Raw genomic sequence first — 9,476 nt, 5'->3', positions numbered from 1 at the left:
TGAGATCTCACTGATAGCGACATTTGATCACACACCCGAAGGAAAGGAAGGATAAAGTATGCCCACTTTCAAATGTCAATCACCACAGGCAAATGGAACAAGTTCTTTTCCTATCTTTCATTCTCTCTTCCTCTCCTTTGTCTTATTACATAGGGTTTTGTTGCTAAGATGGGCTCCAAACCTATGATCTTTCTCTGCTACTCTCTCTCTCCTGAGTGTAGGAATTGTGTGTATGGTTCAAAGTTATGACTTTAACTTTGTTTGCAGTGCCTGAGATTGGAATCAGAAGCTTGCTTACACTGTTCAAATTCTCTATCATTGAGCTACATTCCCAGTCACTGATTTCTGACACATCAATCTCAGAATGTCCCAGACACAAGCACTACATTTTCTTAACCTGTATCTATAGTCCCTGAATGAAAATAGTAGCATTTGGCAGGTCCTTGCCCAAATTGGAAAGTGTAAAATATGGGTCCTCCTCTATTAAAATGGCTACCTGTACGGAGAGAAGTATCTAGTTTTTTACTCTGGATGATACATATGTTTCTTCAGTGGCACTGAACTAGGCAGAGAGGAAGTATTCAGTGAGTGGAATCATCACAGTTTTCTGATGTCATGGTTTTCCAATACAGATGAAAAGGAGGCACAGCTCCCTACTGTAAGCACAACAGGCTGAATGGGTACCCTAGTCTAGGGGACATCAATTAATGCCAATACATGATTTGTTACTTGAATTATGAAAATAATTTCAGGACTAGCTACTATAATAAAACAGTTAAAATTTTATTAAAGAAAAACCAATAGAAGCTTAAGCCTCATTCATGATTAGCAGAAAAGGAGGCACTCAGAAGAAAGCAAGACCTATCCAACTGTAGGTATGAGCCCATTGGGGTAGTCTTAGCTTATTGTTTTTAAAATAGGCATATATAAGATTTTAAAGTTTCTGTCTTATCACTGTCAGGTTTCAGAGGGTCACATGACAAGATTACAGATGAGAAGGTAAATGTCTATCTCACAAGGAAAGTGAGATATATTTACTATAAATAGAGTTGTTTGGGGTTATCATGGAAAGGGGCTCTATCCAAGGACATATACATTCAGGCTAAATACTATGCATATGGTAAAAACTGTTACCATGTTAATCACCATGTCCAAAATCAACTTGGGGACAAAAAGGTTCATTTCATTTAAAAATTCCCAGGACACAAGCTATCACTGAGGGAAGTCAGGACAAGAATTCAAGCAGGAACTTAAGCAGAAACCATGGAGGAATGTTTCTTGCTAGTTCACTTCCTGGCTCATGCTTAACTAGTTTTAGTACACTGCCCAGGTCCTCCTGCCTTGGGCAAGTAGGGTTCAAGTGGGCTGGCCCTTCCCACATCAATCAACCACTCCCTTACTAATAGGGCCATGATTTGGGCAATCCCTCAATTGTGTTTCCCTCTTCCCAGGTGACTCTAGGTTGTGTCCACTTGACAATAAAAACTGAGCAGGACATCAACCTTCACAGCAAGTGTTGTTGATTGTGTTTGGATTCTTTCTTCTATGTTATTGAAAGGCTTCAACCAGACTTCAGGGTGGGAGGTTCCTTCCCTTTCTCTGTACCCATAATTTTTTCTGGCTTTTCTCCTTTTCACTTTTTAACTGAAAATTATTTTTTTCATATAACAAATTCTGATCATGGTTTCCTCTCCTCCAACTGCTTCACTTAAGGTTAGGCCCCATACCCAGCAGTAGACAGAGAACACAAAATTAACTAAGTGGTATTTTATAGATTTTTTTTATCACATATGGTTTTGATTGAGCATCTTTTTGAAAAAAATTTACTGGTCTTTTAATTGTATATTATAATTTTCCTGTCTTTCTAGCCTGCTTCACTGGCCCTTGAGCATGATATTATATCTGAAAATGTCTCATTTGACAATTTTAGCAAATATATGCTCAGCACTGTTTATTTTTAAACTCTATTGGGTGCTAAGGGAATAAAAGTTAACAAGAGAAGCTTAGTCTGGTTTGCAGAATCAAAAGGAATCTGTACATAAGTAAACAAGGCTCCTGTATGCTTCTTTTATAAAAGTAATTTCAAAGATACTATAAGCCTTGAAACTTTGAAAATATCTACATTATATCCAAAAGAGACCAATGATACTAAGTTGGTGGTGTTAGTAACAATAATACCAATAGATGACATTCATTTAGGTTTGTATGTATCAGGCTTTAGTCACTTATGCTTATTATAGCTCCATGACATGTAACTTAAACAGTATGATATTACATGTGAAATGTTACCCATAGTTGTGCATTTGAACATTTGTTCCAAAGTTGATAACACTATACAAGCTGAAGAAGGGTAGCTGGAGGGGCAGGGATTGAGGCTTACAACCTCGCCCTGATTCTGCAACATCTCAGCTTTCAGGTAGGTTATCACATAATGAGCATATGCCACAGCCTTTTGCCACCATGGTACAAAATGATCTTACCACCATGATAAAACCGAGAGTCAAAATAGCTCATACTTTAAGTTATTTCTTTTAGGTATTCTCTCACAGTGACGAAGAAAGCCTCTAACACAGAAATTAACTTGTCAGGAGTGGAGATAAATTTGACCCCATGGATTATAGGCTGTTAAAACTGCTTTGTAGGAGGAATATGGAAGAGTGTGAGCCACAGAAGCATGAGAAGGTTATAAGCAGAGTTTAGTGAGAAATTCTGGCCCAAATCTGAAAAGCCAGAATACTGATGGAAATGTGGACAGTGAAGTCCGGGTTCATCAGGTTTCAGAGGGAAAAGGGGTCTCTATCAGAAATTGGGCTACATTTGTGCTATATTCTGGCAAAAAAAATGTATCATCTTTTACCAATGTCCTGAAAATTGTAGGCAGGACACAAGAGTAATGGAATAAGTTGCTTAGAGAAAGTTTTAGTACAGCATAGCATTCAGGTTACTCCTCATTGCTCTTAGCCAGTCAGCAAGATTTACAGTAATAGAGAACAAACAGCAGAGCCAAGCAACACGAAAAATGTGCAGTTGGCAAGGAAAATGCTAGAGAGGGATGAGAGCTAGTTCAAAGTAGTGAACACAGTAGCTGCAGATAGAGAAATAGGGGTAGTAACTGTTAAAATGATCAGTGCACTTAAAGAAAAACTATGAACTCCACAGTAAGACAAAGAGAATAATGTTGCATTCACTTGAAAGCTCCAGGTTTATTTTTTTATTTTATTATTTTATTTTATATATCAAAGTCCAATTAAATGAAAACAAACATTTATAGACAATATTTGCATGTCGTTCTTTCCAAACTACTTCCTGCTGGTAAGGGACGCTGTCATGGGGGATTCGAAGAAGATTCAGAAATCCTGCCTGTAGTCTGTAGGGCTGCTTTGTCCAGTTTTTTTGAATGTAGGATCACCTGGTACTCTGTTTCAGGCTGTCTGGCGTGATCAAACCACATTAGTCTGGAAGGAATCCACATCTTTTCATTTTCTGTGGAAACAAAAATAGAAATCCTTTTCCCCAGTAACTTGTCCTTCAACTTAAATTTTGGAGTCAAAGCATTTTTTTAAAATTTAATTTATTATTTTACATGTCGATCCCAGTTACCTCTCCCTCCCTCCTTCCCTCCCTCCCTCCTTCCCTCCCTTTTACCCTCTCTGCCCTCTCACATGCACTCTAAACACCCTCCCCTCCCACCCCCCACCCCAATTCCATATGTAGGGGAATGCCATCCAGTTGGGGTCATGTAGATCTGACAGGTCATGTGAAGTAGGGAGTAGGGCTTCTCTCCTGTCTCTAGATTAAGCCAGTTATCCCTCCATGGGGGATGTGTTCGCAAGGTCCTTTTGTGCACCAGGGATACATCCTGGCTCCACTGTCTGAGGTCTCTTAGACTGCTCAGTCCTTCTGGCTGAGACCCATATTCAGGGGGGCCTGAGTCAGTCCCATGCTGGCTTCCCAGCTATCAGCCTCCTTGTTCAGGTAGGCTGTCTGTATGTGTTTCTGCCGCATGGTTTTGTCCTTCTCCATCTGCATCTGGGTTCTAGTTCGACTCAGTGTTTATGTATGGGTGTTTGCTCCTGTTTCCAACAGGCATTAGTTGAGGGCTCCATGGAGAAGTTAGTTGTTTATCTCACTCTCCAGGAAGGGCATTTATGATAGCCTTTCCACGGAAGCTCAAATTGTTATTTGGCAGCAGTCTTGTAGTTCTCTAGACTTTTCTTTGTGTTCAATTTTATCTTCAAACCAATATTGGCTCCCTCTTTTATGTTCTCTCTCTCTCTGTGTCTCTATCTCTCTCTCTTTCCTATCTTCTATTCCTAACAGGCTCAATCTTCCTGGTCGCACATGTTTTCCTTTCCTCCCCCTTGTTTTCTCCTACTTCTCTCTCCATTCGCTGCCCCCCCCCCACTTCACCTGAGCTCTGGGGGACTTGTCCCTTCCCAGTTCTGTGAGGGACTTTATATGAATCTCTTAGAATACACCTTGAATCCTAGTTCCTCTGGTGATGTGAATTATAGGCTGGTGATCATTTGATCTAGGTCTAAAATCCATATATGAGTGAGTACATACTGTGTTCCTCTTTTTGTGACTGGGTTACCTCATTCAGGATGGTTTCTTCAAGTGCCATCCACTTGCCTGCAAATTTCAAGATACCATTATTTTTTTCTGCAGAGTAGTATTCCATTGTGTAGATTTGCCACATCTTCATTAACCATTCTTCAATTGAGGGGCATCTAGGTTGCTTCCAGGTTCTTGCTATTACAAATAGTGCTGCTATGAACATAGTTGAACAGATGTCTTTGTTGCATGGATGTGAATCCTTTGGGTATATGCCTAAGAGGGTGATTGCCAGGTCCTGTGGTAAACTAATTCCCATTTTCCTGAGGATCCGCCATACTGATCTCCAAAATGGCTGTATGAGTTTGCACTCCCACCAGCAGTGGAGGAGTGTTCCCCTTTCTCCACATCCTCTCCAACATGAGTCATCACTGGTGTTTCTAATTTTAGCCATTCTGGCAGGAGTAAGATGGTATCTCAAAGTTGTTTTGATTTGCATTTCCCTGATAGCTAAGGATGTGGAGCATTTTCTTAAGTGTCTTTCAGCCTTTTTGATTTCCTCTATTGAGAATTCTTTCTTCAGTTCTGTACCCCATTTTTTAATAGGGTTATTTGGTGTTTTGTTGACTAGTTTCTTGAGTTCTTTGTATATTTTGGAGATCAGCCCTTTGTTGGATATAGGATTGGTGAAAATCTTTTCCCAGTCTGTGGGCTGCCATTTGGTCTTGTCTACTGTGTCCTTTGCCTTACAGAAGCTTCTCAGTTTGAAGAGGTCCCATTTATTAATTGTAGCTCCAGGTTTATGACAGTTATTTTCATTGTCAACTTGACTGAATTTGAAATAATATAAGAAACACACCTCTAGATAATTATTTTCCAAGATTCAGCCATTAAGACACACACCTGTAGTTAAAAGACCATTGCATTTCATTGTAAAAGTAGAAATTCTCATTATCTACATATTGCTCAATTTGAACACATGAGGAATGCAAGAGTTACAGGGTCATGAATTACACCAAGGTTCAAATAAGGTAAGACCAAAAATATATGGCATCATCAAGGTCGCTGCAAGGAGTTCCTTAGAGGCCTTAGAGGCCAACCAGATGACTCAGTCAGTAAAAAGGGACTTGACATACAAGCCTGGCAACCTATTTTTAATCCCCAAATCTCCATAAAGGTGGAAGGAGAAAACTGACTCCACAAAGTTATCCTCTAACCTCCTCGATTTGTGCCAGGGTACACATTTCATCCCTACAAAAATAGTAATGGAAAAGATCCAAAAGTTCCTATTTTATGAAGCTGTGATGGTGAAGTCTAAATTGCAGTGAAAACACCAGCACGTTGGAGGTGCCAGCAACCTGGAATGTCTACCAAGGAAAACTATAGGCACTCAGTGTAATTGACCTAAAGAAGAGCCAGTAACACACTGCAGGTGGCAGGGCTGCTATGGGTAAAAAGCTACTTGGAGCCCAGATGATGTCATAATGAACCCCAGATGTGGACATGGAACTGCAGGGTTTGGTGTTTGTGATGCTAAGTCTTTGTCTTTCATTGGTTCAATATTTCCTTCCGCTTCCATCCTTCCTTCTTTCCTTCCTTCCTCTCTCCCTCCCTCCCTCCCTCCCTTCCTTCCTTCCTTTCTTCTTCTTTCCTTCCTTCCTTCCTTTTTGACCGGGTATACAGTGTAAGCCTGGCAGGCCTTGAACTCACTAAGATCCACCCTAAGTTTTACCTGTCCCTTCCTCCAGAGAGCTGGGATTAAATCTCCCAGCTGGTCCAATATGCCCTTGATATACTCCCTTTTCTGGAATGGGAGTATTTTTTGTCATGCGTATTGAAAGTATGTAATTTATTTTACAAGCTATCATAGCTAAGAGTCTTTCGATTTTGAATGGACTTGAAATGAAAGTGAATGCACTTTACATTGTAAGATGACCAGTAGCCTTTGGATTTAATGCTGAAGTTATAGTTTGTATGTGAAATGTTCTCTAAAGTGTTTAAGCATTTGCTCCCCAACTTGTGATACTGTTTTGGAAGTGTGTAGAACATTTAGAAAGTGGGGCCTACCCTCAACCAATGGACGAATGGATAAAGAAAATGTGGTACATTTATATAATGGAGTATTACACAGGGGTAAAAAACAATAGCATCATGAATTTGCAGGCAAATGAATAGAACTAGTAAAAAGTCATCCTGAGTAAGGTAACCCAGACTCAGAAAGACAAACATGGGATGTACTCACTCATAAGTGGATATTAAATGTAAAGCAAAGGAAAACTAGGCTACAATCTACAACCCCAGAGAAGCTAGGTAAAAAGGGGGACCCTAAGAGGGACACACATAGAGGGCTCCAGAAAGGAAAATAGATAAGATTTCCTGGGTAAACTGGAATGGGTAATGGGGTTGGGAACATGAGGGATCAAGAAAATAGTTCGGGGAAGGATGGAGGGGGAGAATGAAGAAAGAGATGTTTTAATAGAAGGAGCCATTATGAGGTTAGAGAGAATCCTGGTGCTAGATAAATTCTCAGGAACCCACAAGGATGACCCCAGCTAAGAATCCTTGCAATAATGGAGAGGGTGTCTGAATAGGCCTTCACCTTTAATCAGATTAATGTCTACCCTAATGACTACCCTAATTGTCATCATAGAATCTACATCCAGTAACTGATAGAAACAGATGCAGTGACCCACAGCCAAGCACTTTGCTGAGCTCCTGGAGTTCAGTTGAAGAGAGGGAGGGGGAATCATATGAGCAAAGGGGGTCAAGAGCATGATGGGGAAAATCACAGAGACAGTTGACCTGAGCTAGTGGGAGCTTCCTGACTATGGACTGACAGCTGGGGAACCTACATGGGACTGGACTAGACCCTTTGAATGTGGTGACAGTTAAGTCCTTGATCTGTTGAAGGGGTTAGGGCTGGCAATGGGACAAGGACCTCTCCCAGGTACATGAACTGCCTTTTTGGAGCTCATTGCCTATGGGGGGGATACCTTGCTCAGCCTTGATACAGGGGGAAGTGGCTTGGTCCTGCCTCAACTTCATATGCCAAACTTTGTTGTCTCTCCAAGGAAGGCTTTACCCCCTCTGAGGAATGGATAGAGGTGGGAAGGAGGTAGGCAGGGGCTAGAAGGAGGAACTGTTGTTGGTATGTAAAATGAAAAATATTTTTAATAATAAAAAAGAAAGTGGGGCCTAGCCATGGGAACTGGGTAGCTGGGAACAAGCATTACGGTTAGCCTGACTCCACTTCTGGGCCAAACTTTGCTTTTTGGTAGGCACTATATAACTAAAATCTGCCACACAGTCCTGTCACTATAGCCATGAGCTACTCTAGTTATCATGCCTTTTGCAATATTAAGGACTATATCTTCTCAAACTGGGAGCCAAATTAAAACCTTACTCTTTTGTTTCTATCACCTGTGAACAGAAAAATAGCCAAGACAGGCGGTACCTTCATTAATGTAGAAGAGAAAATTAAGACTCAAGAGTGATGGCTAATCTACCCAGAGAGATTGTACAGCCCTTAAGTGTGTCTTTCTTAGTTATGGTTACTATTGCTGTGATGAAAAACCATGACTAAAAGCAACTTAGGAGGAGGAGGGTTTATTTGCTTTATGCTTCCACAACACTGTCCATTATTATAGGAAGTCAGGGCAGGAACTCAAAGTGGGCAGGAAATTGGAGGCAGGAGCTGATGCAGAGACCACAGAAGGGTGTTGTTTACTGGCATGCTCATCATGCCTTGATTGGTATGCTTTCTTATAGAAACCAGGACCACCAGCACAAGGATGGTACTACCCACAATAGGCTAGGCCGTCCCCCATCAATCACTAATTGAGAAAATGCCTTATTAAAAAATGCCTTATAGTCAGATCTTATGGAGGCATTTTATTAACTGAGGTTCACTCCTCAGATGACTCTTGCCTGTGTCACGTTCACATAAAGCTAGCCAGCACAATTGACCCCTTGTCAACTTGATAAAACATATCACTGTTAAGCTATAACCTTTTGTGTTCATCTCTAAGATCACACTTTAGCATCAACAATACAATATAAACATTCCAATTTTTAAATTTCCAAGTCTTTAAATATCAAACGCTCAAAAATTCAGTCTTAAAAATATCCAGTCACTCTGGGTGTTGGTGGCACATGCCTTTAATCCCAGCACTCGGGAGACAAAGGCAGAAGAAGGCAGATCTCTGTGAGTTCGAGGCCAGCCTGGTCTACAAAACTAGTTCCAGGACAGGCTCCAAAACAATACAAAAAAGCCGTGTCTCAAGAAAGAAAAAAAGAAAGAAAGAAAAAGAAAAGAAAAAAAAAATAAAAGAAAAAAGAGAAAATATTCATTCTCTTTTAAAACTCAAAGTTGATGTAAAAGACCAAAATCTCTTTAAAAAGTTAAGCTTTCTTGACTGTGAGATCCTGTAAAACCAAGAATAAGTATGTTTCTTCAAGACTGATGAGCTAGAGCACAGTCACAATCTGAACAATGCGAAACCAAACTCCTCCAACTGTGTAAATAACTTAAGTGCCCAATGTCTGGGATCCACTCACGTCTTCTTGGCTCCTTGAAGAGACTTGGTTCACTTCTCTGGCTCTACCCTCTGCAGTACACAAAGATTGTCTCCTAAGCTCCAGCCAACTCCACTTCATACCTGCTGCTGTTTGTGGTGGTCATTCCATGGTAGTCATTTCTCCAAAATGCTGGGGTCTCTTGCTGCAACCGGGCTGTACTTTTACCAATAGCCCCTCCTGGGTTCTTGTCATAGTTATAGTTTCTATTTCTGTGCAGAGACACAATGAGCCTCTAGACTCTTATAAAGGAAATATTTAATTAGGGTTTGCTTACAGTTTCAGAGGTTTAGTCCATTATTTTCATAGTGGGATGTGCAGGCAGACTATTTATACATGGTGCTGGA

The sequence above is a fragment of the Phodopus roborovskii genome, unplaced genomic scaffold (assembly GCF_943737965.1).
Source record: "Phodopus roborovskii unplaced genomic scaffold, PHOROB, whole genome shotgun sequence".
Classification (NCBI taxonomy): domain Eukaryota; kingdom Metazoa; phylum Chordata; class Mammalia; order Rodentia; family Cricetidae; genus Phodopus; species Phodopus roborovskii.
Note: the sequence above shows the minus strand (reverse complement) of the source record.